We start from the raw sequence: 21,538 nt of genomic DNA, 5'->3' as shown, positions 1-21,538 counted from the left end.
GTGTGTCACAGTGTGTGTGTGTGCGATCATGCATGCGTACGATCCGTGTGAGTGTGTGCTAATTTGATGAAGGAAAGCCTCGTTCACGCTCGAGTGAGTTTAATGTGTGCAGACTGTTGGTGAGCATGCTTAGTGTGTCTGCATACATTTACTATACATTTCTTTTTCACAAATTCTCAAATGATACCGCATGATGCAATTACGTGTGTATGTGTTGTGCACGCACAGGGCTGTGTGTATTCAAATGTGACTTGCATGCTCCCAGAAGACAGCCTCGTGGAAATGCTGATCATGGCGTTACAAAATGCAGGTTTATGCACAAAACAGCCTGTAGTTGTAATTTTAAGCGATGTAGTATTTGCTTAGTGTGTGTGTGTGGTAGGAGAGTTACAGACTTGTTTGTTCCGCACTTAAATACAAATGCAAATTATACCCGTTCAAATTACAGACTCTATTGGTTTTTCTTTCCCTCTGCATTCATCTCTCCGGGATGCCTTCGTATATTTCTCAACGCAGAGAAGCTCTTTATATGCGGATGGTGCTTTGCTTGTTGTCCATAATGTGACGCAAAGAGCCGACAATAGTCCCGCACCGCGGCAGCTACTCCATCACAGACAGCCGAGTGAATAATGCTCCCCGCTTTGTGCCAGGGTCTGTACCCATCATGCATCAGTAGGAGATAACATGATAGACTGGATGTTGGTTCCGATTTAGTGTGTCGCTGTTTAACAGAAGGAGCACTGGCAGCAGGGAGGAGGTAGAGACTCCTAAACTACCATTTGGCTTAAATACAGTGACTCGTTCAAAGCAAAAGGAACACACGCATAGATACTACTGTAACCAGGTGGTTTTAAACGCTTTGAGGATGGATGTTCTCAAACATGTTGGGGGACTAACAGAGATATGAGACTGCAATGAAAAAAGCCCTACCCCCTGGTTTGATGCTGGGTACTTACAGCTGGGGTTTGGAGGCTGGCGTCAGCTGAACAGAGCTTTATGATGATGACTGACTGCAAGTCATAATTTACCACCACTTCACTGCTTCCAGGTTGAGGATAATGGTGGGGATTAAGGTACAGCAGGGGGGAAAGGGGAGGGGTTTTATAAGGAATCATGTGTCAAGAAGTCTTCGCACAACGTACTCCTCCAAAGCTCACGACTGAAATAAGGTCTTATTTGAGATAAGCTCTTTATATGAATCTTCCAGCAGTGTAACAGTTCAAAGGTTCAATGTGTATGGTGTTTTCAACGTCGTGGTTCAGTATGTTTTCTTTACAGAGAATATTTTTTTCCTTTCATTTAGATTTTTCTCAGTGACGCATAAACAACATTGTTCCAACAATCAGATTGTTGTAATGTACTCTGACACAATTTAACCCGTCAGCTCTGCAATGGAAATGGTCTGCCAGTGCCTGCGTTCGTATATTTGCTTATTGTGATGTCATTTCTTGGAGTATCTTCAAATGCTTCATATCCCTAAAATCTGTACACCCTGAGCTAAAAGGTTATGTAAGACAATAAACCATAATAATTGACAATGATATTGAAATTGGGGCAAATACAAAAATCGGACATGTCATAAAATGTTACTAAATAAACACAAAACAATCCAAAAGTTTTCTAAATGCAGAAACATGAACAATATATTTCTTAACACTCCACAAGTTATTTGAACTATGCACATATTTAGTATTTGAGATATGCTCATTTTTATGAGCAGATTGAGTGCAAAGGTGTTTTGATAGTTTAGTTACGTTCCACACATAATATAATGACATTGTGCGCTCGCAAAAGACAGAAGCCTTAGCTTTCTGCTGCCAAAAGAATGAATGCTCTAGCTATTATGTTTTTTTTGTTTTACATCGATTTGAACAGGACCATGCTTACAACGATCTCCCGCTGCCATTACGGGGCAATACTCTGGCGCCACTGCGAGTTGTCACCAAGCTTTGTACCGTATGTAACGTAAAGTAATGACGATATCAAGAGTAATGACAAACAACGAGGTCTGTTTCTAAAGGGTTAAATGATTTGGGAGCATCTTCAACACATAGTGCTACCTTTACAGACTGAATAGAAGTGTTTGACACAACACACTGCCATGTTTTCTGGGTGGATCTACTACTATTTACTGAACGTGCCAAAAAATACACTAAATAAACTGCATTAGACTAATAAAACTATACTTGTATGCTTCATATGGGAGTTCAAATCAGCATCCGTAAGTCTGCAGAGTTGTGCATTGGTGTAAATGTTGCATATTGTATTTCCATGGAAACCGAGATTACACAGGTGATGAAAAGGCTGAATGTAAACAGGATGAAGCTTAGTGACAATATCCTAGTAAATAGCAATTGTAAATAGGATTCTTTATACAGTATAATATGCATATAAACATGCTGACTGAAGGGCTGACAGGTACGCTAATCTCTGTAGACTCCACGGATAAAGTTGTGGTTGGTGTTTAATATCCCCACCCAGCCCCATGTGATAGTGTTATCACTGACCTTGACTTGTAGAACCCATTGGGAATCATTTTACTCTAATGCGTAAAACCACAATGTTTAACTTGTTCTCTGCTCAGCTCTGACTCTAAATCCCTATCTGTCGTGACTGACCTTGAAGTCTGGCTTTGACGAGACTAAATGTAATAGCATTATAACGCTTGTACAGAAAAGACTCGTGAGCTGGAGAGGGCACTTGACAGATCAGATTATTCCCTAAAACATATTTACTCTTGTGCCGCGCTGACAGCTATAGTGAAATATGCCCCGAGGCTATTAAACCTGCATGTGTGTGTCCTTGTACGTTTGCATGTGTGTGAAGCCATGAGAGTCACTTAGGCATACAGAAGTCAGAGGTTCAACACAATGAGGACTCGCCTCCACAGGCTCTCAATCTCATGTCAAATGTCAAAATATTACCAGCAGGTGATAAAAGCCACTGCTGTGCTTCATTCACATAATATTCCCAAAAGAAAACACGTACTTTTTGACATTTTTCTCCTGCCTCTATAATAACAAAAAAAGTGTTTCCCCATTACACACACAAAAAGATGAATATATAGATAGATAACCCCATGGCAGACCCCATGAGTTGGATCTCTCAAGTCACACATGGCAATAACATCTTCTGCAGAATCGTTTCCCTCAAGCCTTAACAAACGTAGGCTACCACATGAGCAGAAAGGAATCCATTCAGCACCCCCTGGGCATGCTCAGCTCTTCTTAGCCCTGCAGGCATCCTGTAGCTTTGAATCTTCACTGTCTTTGCCTCTTTTTTATTTGCAGAAGGCCACAAGGGATGGTACTAGCTCCTGTATGCTTTTATTACTATTGTAAGAGCTATCCTTTCAGAGAGAACAGAAGTACCACTTGCCAAGGTTACAAGGAATATCAAACACAACAAACAAATGCAAAATGGTTGTATAGTAACAGTGAAGCCACAAAAACACTCAAGGCTCAAAATCTTTATGAGTCTTGTCACTTTTTACACCCTCTGTTTGCCTAGCGTGTCTCGTCCCATACACATGGCGTCTTTTAAGGCACAGACACACCAACCCGGCATCAAAGAATTAGCGGCGACGAAGGCCGCCTGTTGAGTCACCTCATCGCCTTTGCTTTGGCCAAAACGTTGCACTCAAACTTACAGATTCAACATGCTGAATCAGCCGAAAAAACTCTGACATGGGCAGACTAGAACCGGTGCGGGACACACCTCAGAAACTAAGCAGACAGACGCTCAGCGACGACCCCAAACTGTCCGACGGCCAACCGTCAGCTTGGTGCATCAGGGCCTTTAGTCTTTAGTCTTTTCACCTGCAAGTGAGTAGCTTCCCCAAAATGTCCATATAATGTGCCCCAAGGCTGACACTAGTTCCCATCCCAGTCCACACAGGAAGTTGTGGAGTAGAGCAGCGAAGATATGATCCCTGACTGGCTTCCCTCCCAATAGGTACCTGCCAAAGGTGTTGATGAAGCACCACAGTCCAGGAGCAAACGCTGCTCACTATGGTGCTGGCTAAGTATATTTCCCCTGCGCCACACAAGCGCCAACCCGTGTGAGCTTTATTGTGACAAAGCTCTTGTCGCTACACTCTTAACAGAAAATATTTCTCTTCCATATGCATTCCCCTCTGCAGTTTGCCAAAGCGTTCTATATTTAACGGACTTCGACAAGCGCGCACATCGCTTCTGGCCCGGTTTGAATTCCAATCTCTGGCTGTGGCCCGAGCAGGAGACCTCGGGATATGAATGAATCATGTACCGCTGAGCCAAGCCTTTAAATCAAACCATCCACCCACCAGGAATTGGACCATAGATTACACATGTTCCTGGTTCGGATCCATTTAGCACCCCTAAACAGTCCGTTAGGCAAGGATGAGAACTAGACAGGGTGCAAAGGGTGTGATGCACCATGGAGCACGGATAAAACATTACAGACATTAAGGAGGGTAAGGGTGAAGGGGATTTAAGTGCAGAGGGAGTGGAGCACAAGCTGCTGAAAGGATGTCTGTCAGGAGAGAAACATGGAAGAAGAGGAGGTGAGGGGGCTAAATGGAAAAAAGGAACAATGGCGGAATTTGTTGAGGGGTTACAAGCGGTGTAAACAGGAAAAACAGTCAAGAGGCAGGACAGAAATGGAAGAAATGGGCAAGAGGATGTTGAGGAGTGGGGTTGTTATAATGGCCTCCCTCCATAATGATCTCTGAGATCCTCCTAATTGGGCAAATCTCCGAGCAGTCACCCAGCACCCTGCTCTGGAGAACAGGTCAGACGGAGAGCAAAGAGAGAGAGACGGAAGGAAGGGGGAAAACATTTACAGACACAAGGGGGGTGCCATGAAAAGGTTGAGCTATGTGAGTCTAATGAATTGAGGGGTTGTACAAGAGCAGCATTGACCTCCAACTCCCTGCTCCCTACTTGCCTTAATTCCTCTTTCCACGCTCTCCGGCTCTCGCTGCCCCGTTGTAAATCTACGAGCAGCTGAATCGACTGAAATTTTGAAAAATACGTTTGGCTTCGGATGACGACACCACTAAGGCTTAGGGTGGCCCAGGGACCTTGTTTGGGAACAGTGTGACCAATGAAAGAATGGCTCTGGGTGAGGGGTGTGAGCGAATGAGAAGAGTGCTCTATGAGGGCCTCTTCAGAGGGCTAATTTATGAGCATCCTGATCAATGGGTTAATTAAGTGGAGAGAGGAGAAAACGGAGAGGCTGGCCCGAGTGGCCAAAGAAGAAAGGGGGATGGATGGAAGGACAAATGGGTGGAGGTTAGGAGGGGAATCGCAAGAGAGGTAGACGGATTTTGGGCAGGATGTGGAGCCAGTTGTGGGAGTTAAATTCGTGTGCTTAACTAAATTGACTGGGACCGTCCAATAATTCTCTGATGGGACTTTCTAGTTAGTGATGATCATGAGCTATCGGCTCACCTACTTGAATCAATACTACTCCACCTCTTCAGATTTGTCAAAGTCGACCAAAATAAGATGTCAAGAACGCAATCCATTGGGGCAGTCTTTCAGAGACCTTTTGGAAAATCAATTGCGATATTTACTTGTCAAAAAAAAAAAGGAGGAATAAACGTGTCAAGCGCACACGTGCAACAACCGTGCTTACACAACACACACGCGCTCGCAGCTGTTCAGTCTTTCCAGAATGTGAAGCACGTTCTCCGGTGAGAGGGATAGAGCTCATCCTTTGAAATGTGTTTATTCCCCATAAAAGGAGAGAGAGAAGCAGAGAGAAGCAGTGAAAGAAACAGGGCCAGAAAATCCTGCTGACTTGCAGCCTTCTAAATCGCCGCCCCCCCCCCCACCCCCCACACCTCCTCCCCTTCTCCTATTCCCCTTCTTATTTCCAAGTCTCTGGAGTTTAAACCCAAATGGAAAGAGATTGTTTCATGTAGGCACCAGGGGAGCTCTGGTTGCTTTCTTCCCAGGTCTTCATCTTCGCAGAAACACCCCCATACCGACCACATTCTGCCATCTAGAAGCGATACGCGTTAACATATACTGTATCCCAGCAAAGCAATCTTGCCATCATTACCCGTTAGCACTAGCATGTGATCAAGGTTACACTCCCTTAGCCTGGCTAATTAAGGTGACAAGGCCCTATCGTTCTTCCTCTAATGGTGAGCTATTCCCCTCTTTACGTTCCACCTATACATTCCTGTACCTTGCATTTCTAATCTTCAATATGTGATCACTCTTGCCTCCTAAAATTATAAATGTGCGACCACAAAATCCCTCTTTCTTACACCTTCGGTAAATCCCAGACAGAAGGGACACGTGAAGGGCACTGCACGGGGAAGATGAGTCATTTTCACCCAGATACTGTAGCCTGAGGGTAGCAGATAAGTGCACTCAATAAAGTCTGGTACGAGTCAGAACACTGACATTTATGTCCCTGGTGCTGTGAGCTGCTACCTGTGCAAGTATAGTGCACGGAAATCTGCTCATGCAGGCCGTTTGTCCCGGGAGTGATCTGCACAGATTGGAATTTAGCCCCTCTTTCCTGCTACCATTTGTCAGCAGAAGAATTGCCTCAGCCTTGAGAGACAGTGTGAAGAGCCGCAGATGAATGATTTAACCAACACGCATTGTTTTCTATGAAGGATGGCGGATACACATGCTGCATCCTTAAATATGGAGAGAGAAAACAAAAAAGAAAAGTGCCTTTAGTTAAAACAAATCAAAAGGAGAAAGGCGTGCCAAAGGTTTTGAGGCGTCTGCTCTTTAGTGTGAGCACAAAGGCAGAACCTTTCACTGTTGTGTGTGTGTGTGTTTGTGTGCACATGTGTGTCCCTGTTCTGTTCATCCCGAGGGTTAGTGTTTTCTTTGCTGATTGTGACAATAACGGCGACGATCATTGCCTGCTTGGCATCATCGAGCGCGAAAGTGTAACACTGCCATTCTGGCGCTCATTCATCACTGTCGCGCCTCTGCTTTCGTCCCTAACCAGCACATACATACACACACACACACACACACACACACACACACGCGCACACACAAATACATCCAGGAACTAGGAAGGGCCTGTCAAGGAGGAGACATCCTAATTCACTATGTAGGCTTATTCTTTTCATTAGCGTCCGCCATCACGACAGCTAAAGCCCGGCAGCCTAACAATGCATCAACCGGAGCCAGACGGAAGTGCTTGAAATGCTCCATTTGTTTAGAGGTGGAGGGGTCGGGGCTCAGTTCTTAGGTCGAAGAGGTGGCTTGCAACCGTACACGCATGCATGCACCCAACACATCCACTCCTTAACGATAAATGTCATAGCAGTAGAGGAGGTAGTGCTGAAAAGAGCTCGCCCAGAGCTCCTGAGGGCAGAACTCCGAACAGCAGCAGTAACCCCTGGGAGATCGTCAGCAGCGACTGGTATCTCTGAATCCTCAAGTGTTAGCCATTAGGCGGCAGCTCCGGTCGTGCCTCGAACCCACCGCAGCCCACCGTCACTTATGGAAACAGATGGACATCAAACGGATAAAGGCCGGGCTCGCACTACGGGACAGCCACTGGGCTATGCCTCAACGGAGGCTCATTATGTCTGACTGAAGCACCGGCACACACCAGCACAAGAGGGAATGTGTGTTTTATAACAACCCTCATCATTATACAGTGCAGCCTCGGTGATAACACTCCAGCGTGTTGGCCAACACAGCCACTGCTGCTGCTGCTGCTGCTGCTGCTTCCTTTGCCAGCATTGCCATTCAACTGGTCTTTCTCTAGCTAGTTGTTAGGGTTTCGGCTGACAGCTCATACTAATACGTGTGCTGGTGTGTCAGCCCATACTAATGTGTGTGCAACAGCAGAGGAAGAGGTAGCATATAGCAGATGTTAAGAGTGCAGAATAGAGATGATGGTGTTGTAATGTTGTGGCATCCCTCTCTCTCTCTCTCTCTCTCTCTCCCTGTTGTACAGTATGCTCCTTCACAGCTTGCTTTCCTGAAACACCCTCCTTGTTTGCTCTTCAGCTTGCTACCTCCGCTCCTTTCAATTTCTTGTGACATCGGCGCCCACTTGACTTTCAGAGCACACTCTCCTCCTCCTCCTCTTCCTCCTCTCTCTGTATGTGTCTGGGGTAAGAGGGCAGGTATGGCGGCCCCTGCCTCCCTGCCTGTCTCCAGACCCGCTGACCCGCAGCTTGTTTGCGATGCTGAGGGTTTACTACGGAGTGCTCGCCAGGATGTGGCCACTCCTGACCTTGAGATGCTGTCAATACCATAACTCACTCAATCTTCAACGATGGCGAAATGTAACGTGTGCTTGTGAGACAAAGATGCGCTGCAGTGCTGTGTGTGAATAACACGGGGGGGGGGGGGGACAAAAAAAAAAAAAGGATATTTCATGAACACATTAATCTGCAAAGTTATGTTGCGGTGAGATTTGTGTGTCAAATCCCTGGACTATGAAAAGGATTGCAGAGGGGTATTAAGTACAAAAACAAAGCGCACAGGTAGAATTCCCATGGACGCGCCAGAGAAATGCGCCTCAGTTTGCCAGAGGGATCAGCTGCACTGCTCGGGGCAACATGGATTCCGACTGTCAGTCAATCTGATTGGCCGGGAAGCAGGATGTATTTAATCCCGGCTGTTGCTGACTCCAGTGCTGTTGATTCCATCAAATCTGTATCACACTCTCTATTCAGGGCCTGACTCTGCAACACAGGAGCATGAAATCCCATTGTACCTCTATTATGAAGGGAATTATTTGTTCAAAAAAATCACTCGACGGTGGTTTTAATCTTTTCAGGTTTTCAATTGTCAGAGGGAATGTAGAGCTGCGCTGTCCAACTTGAGAGAGGAGCTAGCAGTTCAGAGCTCGCCGATGGCTGTTCTGGGTGGTTTCTCACTTTCTCCGTCTTCCTTTGGCTTTTATCTCTTTGAAGAGAAGAGGAGTAAATGTTCATTGATCTTGGCCGGTGGTCAGCATGATTCTAGCGGGACGTGGGAGGAGTGGCGATGCGAAGGTTTGGCCGGAGACTCGGGGAGCAAACATCAGGGGTTTTTTTTTCCCGATCAAAATGTATCAGAGAGCGTTCGACCTTGATCTAACCTTAATGAGCCCACAGGGGACACCACGGCGCTGTTCGCCTCAGGTTGACTGACGATTTGGAGACAATTGGAGGAGGCATAGGAAGTGAGGGAAAGACGTGAGAAACAATACGAGGGGGAAAAGCAAAATAGCAGAAAATACTCTGCAATGTAAAGAAAAAGAAGAAGACTGAGGCAGAGTGAAAGAGAGAGGAAGGATGGAGCTGAGTCAAGTAATGGCTTCAACCCCTCGTCTCCATCTTGCACCCCAGAGAGCAAAGATCTCATTCAACAGGCTCAGACAAAGGAGAGATGGGCCACTGCAGAGGGACTGTGGGAGACCAGCACTCTAATAGAATGGCAACAAAACAGACAGGATGAGCCGGGAAGATGGAGGTCCTCTCCTCAGAGAACAATCCTCAACAATATCAGATCATCTTTTATCTTTAAGGCCTTTGCGCACCATGTCCGTTTTTTTTCGTCCACGCATTGAAAAATAAATACGAACTCACGTTGTGTCAATCACATTCACTATCAATTTTCGTCCGTCGATTTTTCAGAATGGGTTTGATTTCTGCGTTTTTCCGGATCCGTCAAAAGGCAAAAGATTTGGTTGTTTAACCACTCACCCGTGTCCTAACTGGATGCGACACGAGCAAGCAGCACCTGGTGAATTGACATGGATGTAGATGAGGATATTAACTAGATTATTACCACTTTGAGCACAAGCATTGACGTTCGCAGTTATGTGCGTAGCGTTTTTGATCTAGCTCAATATAAAAAACAATGAGAGAGAGTAGGCCTACAGTTCAGGTGCATTAAAACGCAAGGACAGAGAGTAGGAAAAGCATCCTGTGCTCCTCTTACAGCTTACTTCTTCTACCTGTTTGGATTATTTTGTTCAGTATTGTGGAATACACAATGAACTAATGTTACACTATATAGCAGGCTGAGCAGGGACAAACAACTGGTGAGTGAAACATCCACATTTAGTCTTTATTAAGTTAAATTGTGGTTATGAAGAAATCAGTCAGATTAATCTGTTGTTTAACTCGTATCTCGGCACCTGTCTGTGTCACTGCCTGTGGTGTTGTCGCATCTCGTCCCTGGCGCGAGCAAGATGCACGGCGGGCTATATTGTATGTCATTTCCGGTAAATATCACAATATAAAATGTGTTTTTCTATTTAAAAAGTACAAACGTAGATAGCAAGTACTACAAACCCGTCTTTTAAGTGGTTACATCCGGTAACGTCTCCATTCTGATATGGAGCACACCGCTGATATGTATGTGGTTTGTTTGCATGGCGTAACAGAAGTGCATATTTAACCTATTCAGTATGGACAGAGAGCGTCTGATGTTCTCCCAGCACTAAGCACTTTACAATAAAGAAATAAAAGATGCGGAAATTAAAGATAGATGTGGCACGTGATTGCATAACAGCTTGAAACTGGGGATGGTCTCAAAACAAAGGATGTATTAAAGATTAGACAGTAGTGATTGTGCTCTAGGCAGCTAAACGATAGCTTCTTGCTAATGTTAATCATTCATTAGCCCCGTTTGGGACTAGCGCTGTCCATTGCACCCACGTAATTAGTTCAGTTTTGTCTTGTATCGCAAATTTTCGCAACAAATACAATACTAAAATGCATCGAACTCAGTGTGCAAGGTTTCTATGTGTAACTTGGTGTGCAAAGACCTTTACTCTTTCAATAACTCAGCACATGCAAGGCCTGCATAATATTACAAAAAACTGGACATCCAGCTTTTGCTTTTTTCCCCAGCTATAAAAAATGGAGTAAATAAGATATGCTAATGCTTAGGTTTGCTTATTTTGAATGGAATCAAATATTTGGGCGTAACGATTTCATGTAAGGATTCTGCACAGCCCCAGAGAGCACTGTTTACTGGGCTTTACCATATAGGGGGGAAAAAATGCAGCCTCCAGCAATTTAGACATTGCAGCAGTCGATACGGTGATGTCAGTTGTTTTTTTTTTATTAATTTCGCAGCCTTAATATGCACCGACAAATGCGGGAGCACACATGAGAGCTGGCGAAAACAAAACAAAAGCTTCAGGTTTAAAAATCTTTGCGGGGCTTATCCTTCCAAAAAGATGCTGCCATAGCAACGACACACACTCCCTCGCAGAAAGCAGCCGGTGCTCCCTTTGAACCAAATGAATGAGTCGGCCACAAATGGATGGAGAAGAGAAACAAATTAATACACGGACGGGGGAATAAAGGCGATAAAGGAGTCGTGCGGAGCGTATATGCGGTCTTACAAAAGCGTACTGTCTTTGGCGGAGGAGGGAGGTAGTGCAAAAAGTCGAAATTCATTCAGTGGGTGGAGAGCGGTAGTCTACTCTACACATGACAACAAACACATGGGTGATTACATGGGGAGGCTGGTGCTCAAGGGAGAAGGAGAGGCATATTCCCATTGTGAACAGCTTGTTGTCAATTACCAAGGCTTGCTTTATTAAAAAAAAGAACAACCATTGTAGAGCTATTCCATTTAATCAGCTTTATTTTGTACTAGAGAAGCAGGGGAAAGAAGGGTTTGGTGGTGGAGTATGGTAGTCATAAAATCTGCCAAAATATTGACATAGCTCAAGTAGTCCTAGGGAGATATAATTCTGTACTTTCATTAATTAGGTGTTCATTAAGTGTCTGTCAAACACACTGCTCTCAGTCACCTTTTCTAAACAAATCCTTCAAATGTGCAAATAGGTGCCCACAATTATTCAATACTCCATCAATCACACAACCACTAACTGTACAGTTTGTCACATCGGAACCTTATTAGCTGAAAAGTAGAAGACCCGCAGTTGGGGAAATCAAATTATGCCGGCAGTGAGTCCTGAAAATACATTTCTTGCACCTTCAAAGCGATGACTGACACACATAGTTTCCCTTCCTCAACGGTTTTCTCGTAGTAACAGAAGGGAGATGTGAACAACGGCGCTAATTTTCTTACTAATTCATTCGCTAAACAAACATTTAATTTCACCGGCGTTCATCAGACGAGTCTCCAGTCAACGTGTCAGCTGCCATCACGCTGAAGATTTTTTACACAGATGACATCTCTCATCTAAAATTAGAAGCAACTGCTGTCACCGCCACAGTCAGAAAACAACATCCTGACGCACTGGGGGACCTGCTGTCGCTGTTATCTACAGTAAAAAATAAATAGTGGAGGGATAAAATTAGAAGTGAACGGACGGGGATTTTTAAAAAAAAAGGGGGGCTGTGAAAGTGTGATTGTGATTGTGATGGCTATTTCAACCCACCCTGTCACAACGCTAGCCTGCATCTGTTGACTGCTTAGCGACCCGCGCTAGGAGCCATCAATCTACCGAAACGCTTCAGCCCCATCTGCCTCCAGCTTTGCTGCACCTTGCCCACGATGGAAGGCGTTGAGCAATGTTTTCAGGGGTCTTTTCTTGCATGCATTTGCTTTGGGACACAGAAAAAATGAAATGCAGAGGATGCTCACGCGCATAAAAAGTGTGCAGGCCTCCTTGACGAGGCCACCTGGTCTTTGTGTTTTTGTATTGTAAATCAGACCCAAAATGCACTGCTGCAGAAATGCCCTACAATCCCCCCCCACCACCACCGTTCTCCCATTCTGTGTACATATTTCTCTCTCACACACAAATGCCTGCAATCACTCTACACAATGCATTAGCGTGTCACCTTTATCCCCCTTAAATATCTCCACGGGTCTTCAAAGTTTCCAGCCAGCCGCCACCGAGATAAATAACAACTCCTCTGTGGCAACATCTATTTAGCACAAGGACAGTCGCACATTTCCCCCCCTCCCTCCGCCTCCATTAAAATGCTTTCTCCCCACAGAGGAGATGTCCCTATCTGCTATATAGGGCAGACTAGCTGCCTAAAACCAAAGGAGAGAAGCCGAGCGGAGCTGCCTTCGCCTTCTCGTCGCCGCAGATAAGAACAGAGGTCTTCTTGTCCCTGCTGAATTCTATCATCTTGCAGGCCCTGCCGATCCGAATGCCCCACAACACCCGCCACAGCATATAAATGCGCCCCATTCTTCCTGCTATGTGTGTGTGCATCTATTTGTGTGTCTGTGGAAGGGGAGCCTTTAGGGGGAATATGTTCTCATAGCCATGGCGTTTCCTGGCTCTTCTGAGTATAAAGACCCCATGAAGATATGAAGTTGAAGGATGATTTAACTGTTGAAGGGGGACCTTTGTGAGTGTGTGTGCATCGTCTTTCTGCAACACAGGCTTGGTTTGCATGTCAAATTCCCCCCTTCCACTCCACTACTATTGCAGACAATACACAATTAAAGAAATGCACGACCAGTATGTGCAAAACACTTTTGATTAATAAAGCTACAAATTCCGCATGTTATACGAAGACAGAAATGAAGCTCAGCCCGTCGGTGAATAGCAGCCTCTGTTTCTCTCGTTCCACCAAGAGGAGGTCTGAGTCCAAGAAGTCCTCATTAATGGTACAGAGAGAGAAGAGGAGGATGCATCTTCAGCTCCTCTGCATGAAGCACGGCTTCTCAGTCACAACAGGTTTTGACACTAACACAACATGCAAAAAAAATCAAACCGATTTTGGCCCCAAAAAAAAATCAAGACATTCATTTGCAGACATGATTTGGACAACTCCACATGCATTTTTTTTTTCCAGTGGCTTGTTGACAACATGCATCTACGTTAATTTTCTAAAATTATTTTTTAGAAATCACATGCAAGGCAAGAGATAGCTAAAGATAAGAAATCCCTAATTTTAGCCCCATTTTGCTGATTCTGATCCAACATTTGTTAACATTTTTCCACTCTAGCAGCCTATCAAAGACACCCTCTAGCACACACACACACACACATAATCAAAAATGCTTATTAGATACACATTAGGAGAAATAATGCACGTTTTAGTGTCAGATTCTTTTTAGTAAGAACCATGTCCTCGGTAGAGATGAGCATTGAGCATGTAAACTGCAGCCTACCTGTTAATGTGTGATCCACTGGGTGCTGGTGTGATGCCAGACTCCCACTGATTTTTCCTGAGATTTCTCCTCCTTGTCCTCTTCACTAAAGCGCCCTCCAGCAAGCCAGCAAAAAGTACTTAATTCTTAAAAATAAAAAATAAAAAACACCACCTTCAAAAATGCATCCCCCCCATCCAACAACAACAGCACTATATCTCCTTCAATCCAGGTGAGACTTCATGACTGGAGACAGAAAACCAAGCTGCTCTACTGCATCACACAGCACATCCAGCAGCAGGATAACGTTGGAGGATGATTCTCCATCCTCGTCTTTCTCCAGTAATATATTAATTCATTTCTAGGCTGAAGGAAGAATGTCTGTTTTTTTTTTTTATCTAGGCCTTAACAAAAAAAAAAAATAACCCCACAAATAACTAGTGTTGTCTGCAGGCTTTAAAACACACCTGACAGCCCTGGAGGAGGAAAGAAGTGTCACCTGCATGTGCTGACCGGCGGTAGCATCAGTTTTTCAGCGTTTTTCTGGCGTTTTCGTCGATAAATCCTCAATAAATCCCCTCCAGAAGAGCCTCAGACACCGCAGAACACCAAGTCCAAGTGGTGGTGCGAGCGTCAGGCTCGGTAACAGTGGCGGGCACAGACTGCACGGTATAGTCTCGTGTTGGGAAAAGAAAAAAAGGATGCTGCTGCTTGCTGCTTGCTGCTGCTGCTGTGATGTGCACGCCTCGGCGAAACTGTCGCGCGCACGTGCACGCTCGCAAAAGCGCGCTCCCGGCGTGTGACGCGCGCCGCAGTGTCCTCCCTCCCTATGCAAGCTGGTCGCCTTGGCAACGCTTTCCTCTGACCTCAATATGGTCCTTTTTTTCTACTAGAATAAAAAAATAAAAAAGATGCACCTCCTGTTTGTGTCGAGATGACAACACACACGCTCACTCTAAATAGGGATTAATCCGCGTAGAGCTGCAGGTCTCCATCTTCTCCTGCAGAGATGTGGAAAAATTAGTGCTGAGGAGTTTCATTTTTTTTTTTCTAGGCATCCCTCTCTCCTCTCCTCCTCTCCTCCTCTCCCATCCTGATCTGCATCAGCATGACGTCAGAAGACGTTAAAGGGATACTAGCCTCTTTTTTTTTTCTCCACCACCTCATCCATCCTGCATCTTTTCCCTTTTTCCACCATCCCCTTCACCATTCACCCTCCATCCATCCTTACCTCAGTCGCTCCCCAACCATCCAAGTGCTCCACAGACAGACTCAGGAACTCCTTTGTCACCCCGAGCAATCAAACTGTACAACATCTCTCCACACTGTTAAGAATGTCCCAGTAAAATAACAGTAAAGAACTGATGGCAGCAGGGTTGCATTTTTATTACTGTAAAATTAACATTATTATGCTGTCGCTGAAAAATACAGTTTGAACTGTTTTTTTTATTAATTTCACAGTATTTTACAGTTAATTTACTGTTTAAAGATACATTATATAGACACCTTTCTTTTACATTATCTAACTGATTTGTTTTAACCCTCCTGTTACCTTCAAATTTACTAACATCTTTTATACTTGGGGTCAATTTGACCCCAGCAATTTAAACCTCCAGAAAATGATTATAATTAAAATTGTTACCCAAGTTTATGTGTCAGGTACTTTATGTTTGTTTGTTGACTACCTAAATAGCCCTTTAAATAAAATCAATATCTTCACGGGAACCATATTTTGCCGCCCCCAAAACGTGGGGAAATATCAAAGTTCTCGATTGATGTTTCCCCTCCCCCATGTCGTGTGAACTATCAGTGGTTCTTGCACTACTACAGTTATAGTTATGTTAGGTTAGGGCCCTAAAGCTTTTTGAAGATTATAAAGTTGCATGTTATAGTGACCTCAATATCATCCAAAACAAATGTGTGTAAAATGTTGATATTTCTTATATGTTTTAGACAGCTAAAACATCCTGGGGTCAAATTGACCCCAAAGAACACCGATGCGTACAGCATGTGTACAGGACATTGAAAACATATCATCATTTTAATTTTATGTTTACCCAGTTGTTCCCATTAAATTAGGAAAAGTCATTAAATATGAAGCAAAAAAAATGATGTCAATCGTTTATTTAGAGACGTTAAACATTGAATGGGGTCAAATTGACCCCAAAGATAATAGGAGGGTTAATGCACTATTTAGGTTGTATTTTTTACATACATTTTAATAAACATAATTTTTTGCCTATATGAATAGACTTAGCAGATTACAGACATCGGAATAGTCACACTAAATACAATTAAAGGCACTTGTTAGGAAAAAGGCTATAATAGACTTGTTGACACTTTTCCCAAAAATGTCTGTCTCTAGCTGGCTACAAGCACAGAATGAAAACCATAACAACATGTGAGTGAAGAACAATAAAGCTAATTCACTGATTTTACAGTCATGTACAATGTACAAGCCTCACATGAGCAGATCAGGTCCCAGAATTAAAAAAATACTGCATGAAACTGTTACTGATACTTTAGACAGTTGATCAGCAGTAAAGTGATGTTTTTTAAGAATGCATTATAGTTCAGTTAAAAAACGGCCTATGAGCGTAATTTAACAGGTTTTCTTTTGTATTAACAGTAAAGCACTGTTTTTAGCAATAACAATAATAATAGTAATAATAGATTAAACTTATATAGCGCTTTTAAGGATCTCAAAGACGCTTTACACATTCGGGGGGAAAAATCGGTGTGAGACAAACAGTAGACGAACGACAAAAAAACAGGCGCCATACACAGGCACACTCTCATACATACACACGGACACATGGGTAGGGGGAGGTGGGGGGCTACAAGTTAGCAGAGGAGAAAAGATGGGTCTTGAGGCGGGACTGGAATAAGGTGAGGGAATCGGAGTCACTGATGGGTTTTGGGAGTGAGTTCCACAGCTTGGGAGCTTCCCTGGAGAATGCTCTGTCCCCAAAGCTGCGGAGGTTGGACTTGGGGGTGGAAAGTAGATCAGCTGAGGTGGATCTGAGGGACCGTTGAGGTTGGTAGGGGGAGAGGAGGTCAGAGAGATAAGGGGGGGCAAGTTGGTGGAGGGCTTTGTAGGTGAGGGTCAGGATTTTGTATGAGATCCGGTGGGAGACGGGTAGCCAGTGAAGGTCTTTCAGGACTGGAGTGATGTGATGCCATGATTTGGTGTGGGTGAGGAGTCGGGCAGCTGCATTCTGAACCCGTTGAAGTTTATTGATGGAGTTGTTGCTGATGCCATAGAGGAGAGAGTTGCAATAGTCAAGGTGGGAGGAGATGAAGGCATGGATGAGTTTCTCTGCTGCAGGGGCTGTGAGGGAGGGACGGATCTTTGCGATATTGCGAAGGTGGAAGAAGGATATTTTGACAAGTTGGTGGATGTGGGGCTCGAGGGAGAGGGTGGGGTCAAATATCACACCAAGGTTACGTGCCTGGGGGGAGGGGGAAACAGAAGTGCCATCGATGTTGAGTGTGGTGAGGGTGGAAAACAGGTTAACAGGTTAATACTGTTGAAATCCTGCTGTAAATTAACAGCAATTGGAGGACGGTCTGCAGGACAGATAATAATGCACTGTACTCACTTTTAACAGTCTCTTTTGCACTATATTCACTTTTTTAATAGTCGTGTGTCACAGCTGTTACCCTGCACTATATTCAGTTTTAACAGTTTTCTTCTTCATCTCTTTGTATTTTTATATCTGGTATATTTTTTTGTACTTTGTACTTTGCACTACTAACTTTTTTACTGCCTTTTTACTAACATGTTTTGCACTACGGAACTGTGATGCTGGAAACTTGAATTTCCCTCGGGATCAATAAAGTTACTATCTATCTATCTATCTATCTCTCTATCTATCTATCTATCTATCTCTCCATCCATCATAGTTGACCCTTTCAACACATGTATTTCTGCCTGGCTTATCCCTATATGAGGCTAAACATGTTAGTCACCGAGGGATAAATATCACAGTAGTATTTTTGAGTGCCAAATGGGGGTATTTAAATGACTTTTATAGTGATACCACACAACCCCCTTTTTTTTCTCCACCTCATCCATCCTGCATCTTTTCCCCTTTTTCCACCATCACCCTTCACCATTCACCCTCCATCCATCAAGGAGCTGGTATCATTAAAGATCTTTAGAAGCAGACTCTATGGCATGCCAATGTTTTTAGCCCCCTCGTTGTACAGCTGACTCCCAGAAAAGTTCCTATTTGTCCCCCCATTTGTCTTTCAATAGTTCTTTTTTTAATGCAAATTTTAGTGCTTTTAGTGTTTGTGAATTGTATTTCGTCTCTATTTGTGTCTGCAACTTTGTATTCTTGCTGCTGACCGTCTTAGCCAGGTCTCCCTTTGAAAAGAGGTTCTTAATCTCAATGGGACTAACCTGGTTAAATAAAGGTTAAATAAAATAAAAAATAAAAAATCCATCCTTACTGTAAGAGCCATATTGTATTATTTACAGTTTTTGCATTTGATTATCATTTAAAAAAGTACATTGTGTTATGCCATCAAAAATGTTTGACATGCATTATAATTGAGGTTAGTTAGTCATGTAATAAAATGGGCTTTTGATCTGTATAGACTCAATGATGTGTGTTTTGCCCTGTTAAGATGTGCTCCTCTAGTCGTCCTGCTATTGGACAATGCGGGTCCAAGATGTGTCATGTGGATACATTTTTGTTTGTTTTAATTTTCGTGGAATAAACTTCTTACTCACAATACGAGCCTCATCTTTGAAGCTGACCAGGGAGTGAGTGTCTGCAGAAGGCAGAAGGTTGGACATGGTAGTCTACGTGAGTCAGAAACCTTTACATCCTGCTAGAAGTAGCGAGGACGGTTTAGAGCAAGCTGCCACTACACTTACCTCAGTCGCACCCCAACCATCTCTCCGTCCATCATAGTTGACCCTTTCAACACAGAGATTTCTGCCTGGCTTATCCCCTATAGGAGGCTAAACATGTTAATCACTGAGGGATAAATATCACAGCAGTATTTGTGAGTGCCAAATGGGGGTATTTAAAAGACTTTTATAGTGATACCACAGGAGATAAAACATGATATAATATACAATAAGATTAGGATATGCACTCACTAATCAGCGCTACAGCTCCCTTTTGGAATATTATACAACCACTACTATAATTACTGTTTTTTTTTTGTGCTGACTTCACCACCTTGTACATTTATTTATTTTATGTTTTTCCTGTAAGGGATAATAACCATCCAACATCCAGCATGGCTGAGTCCCTGATCTCATCAATGCAGATGGTAATGGCTGTGTGGTGGCAGCACCTGCTTCCTCTGGATGCAGCACAGCCACAAAAGTGTGTCTTATTACCAGGGTCACAGTCAAACATCTGCCTCAGTCACTCTCCCACTGCAGAGTCATGTATCCATAGTCGGCGGGCTGGTGCCTGCCAGGAATTGCAAGCTCAGAGGAAAAAAAAAACTTTGAATTATGCTCCATCTTTGCTTGTTTTCACGCTGCTATCTGCAGTCACTTAAGCAGAAGTATAATGAGCGCCACCCCCGGTCGTATCCAAATGACGCCCTCTCAGGCACGCATCCAGATCTCATTGTAGAGAAGATTTACTGCTCAACATCCATGTGCCAGTGTTCATTCACTTCCTAGTCGTATAAAAAACCCCAGGCCAAGGGGAAACAGGCTGCTCCTCTGCTCATGTGGGGGAGCGCAAGCCTGTCGTCAATCAGCCGAAACATCATGTCAGCCCGTCGTGCTTTTTGCCCTCGGACACATCCGGCTACCTGAGGGACACAGATGAGGTGGAGAGCGAGGAGGAGAGAGAGAACGCTTTGGGGGGCTACGATCTGGGCTATCAAGACAAATTGTCTTTGGTGGTGGATGTACATTCCCCCAGTGATATCACTGGCACAAGGTGAGGAGATAGAGGGCCTGTGTTTCCTCATGTACGAAGGTGAAGTTGATGCCCAACACTTCATAGACCCTAGCCAAGCATCAGAGGTAATGGCACACCGGGGAGACCTGACAGCTGAGCCCCCCCACACCTCACTGTTTCACACAACTCTGATGGACTACATAGGTAGCATGTATCAGTCCCTTTTGCTCTCCCATAAAACAGAAAAACACACATACAGTTCCTGATATATGTTGTGTGAGAGGTCAGTTTGCCACTGTGGAGCCCCAGGGGGAGCTGCGGCTCTGTTGAGAATTCCTCTGCAGTGTTTATGTATGTTCTCACGCCTCCAGAGCACCATTATAGCTGGTTGTGCTTGATAAGCTCAGTTCTACGCATAAGTGACCAGTCAAAAGGCCATTTGATGTGGCCCCCGGGGTCCTGGGCCCCCTTCAGGCTCCGGTTCTCTTTTCCCCATCTCTCAGAATTGAAACAGTTGGAACAGAACAAGGGAAAGTAATGTGTTAAAGCGGCAGTAGAGGAATATGTTTTGGCATCATTGGGCAAAAATTCCATAATAACCTTTCAGTATGTTGTAATTCAAGTGTTCTGAGAGAGACTTCTGCACCTCCTCTTGGTTCTTATAGGGTGCTTTCACATCAGGGACCCGGATCCGAGTACACTTGACCCCCAAAGTCCAGTTCATTTGATTAGTGTGAACGCTCCGTACCGTACTCGGGCATGGTTCGTCGATCCGTACCCGAGACCTCCTTTTCAAGTGGACCTTTTTCAGATTGCCTGTGTCATGCACTACTATCAGGATATAGTGACTGTTTAATAAACCTGCCTACTCCAGCTTTAAGCATGCATACTCATGCATGTAAAGGTGTGCATTGTCACATATGTAAATGCAAACATACACATGTCCATGCAGCTGTAAGCCGTTATCACACATGGATTTAATACGCCATTAACAACAGGCCGCTGTAACAACTGCTACATTCTGCCATGTTACAATCAAATAATTTGTTTGCTCGGAGGTGTTTGCAATAATATGTCATTGCAATCTCATAAAGCCATTAACCTTTCTGTCTAAGGCACCCGGAGTGTGCAGAAAGCCCATTTTCTCTCCGCCTAATTTACTTTTCCTGCAACCTGACCTATCGAGCACGCCTGCAAATCCCCCTTCTGTTTGCACACCGCGCTGTCACCGAGATTGAATATCAAAGAGGAACAATTATTTGATTGTTTATGACTAATTTTAAGGATGGCAAACACTCACCTGTGCACGCGGGTACATTATAGGAGTCATTATTACTCCTCGGTGGGAGAACAAAAGGCCTGCAAAGATGTCATTCCAACTGTAGCTGAGAACAAACTCCAGCAGGCGGATGCCAGGAGCTTTTAATTCACAAAGCTGTTTTGGGGAAAAGAGACTGGGCTTTTGCACAGTTGGACGCTAGCTTGCCAGGAGAGGCAGAGGGGCTGCACAATGCACTTTTAATGAAATGTGCTCGTTCTCCTCCTGTTCCTGCAGCAGTGATTACGCTTTAACTGCTGCACACTCATACAGTATGACACAGGAAGTTCAGGATCTCACCCTCTGTGCCCTTCTCTTGTCCTCCGTGT

At 44.2% G+C, this 21,538-nt stretch overlaps 1 protein-coding gene across 4 annotated transcripts in view; it reads right to left on the bottom strand.

The window, feature by feature from the left end:
* Positions 1–15,079, bottom strand: part of nlgn2a (neuroligin 2a) — a 229,545-nt gene extending 214,466 nt beyond the window's left edge. For 3 of the 4 annotated variants that reach the window (XM_037758315.1, XM_037758317.1, XM_037758319.1), the window contains exon 1: positions 14,031–15,079. The gene's annotated coding sequence lies outside the window, so the exon portion shown is untranslated. The remainder of the gene's footprint in view (positions 1–14,030) is intronic. The other variant, XM_037758316.1, reaches the window with a different exon arrangement.
* Positions 15,080–21,538: the final 6,459 nt, after the last annotated feature.

This window comes from Sebastes umbrosus, chromosome 22, assembly GCF_015220745.1.
Source record: "Sebastes umbrosus isolate fSebUmb1 chromosome 22, fSebUmb1.pri, whole genome shotgun sequence".
Classification (NCBI taxonomy): Eukaryota; Metazoa; Chordata; class Actinopteri; order Perciformes; family Sebastidae; genus Sebastes; species Sebastes umbrosus.
Note: the sequence above shows the minus strand (reverse complement) of the source record. Positions and strands in the feature narration are given on the sequence as shown.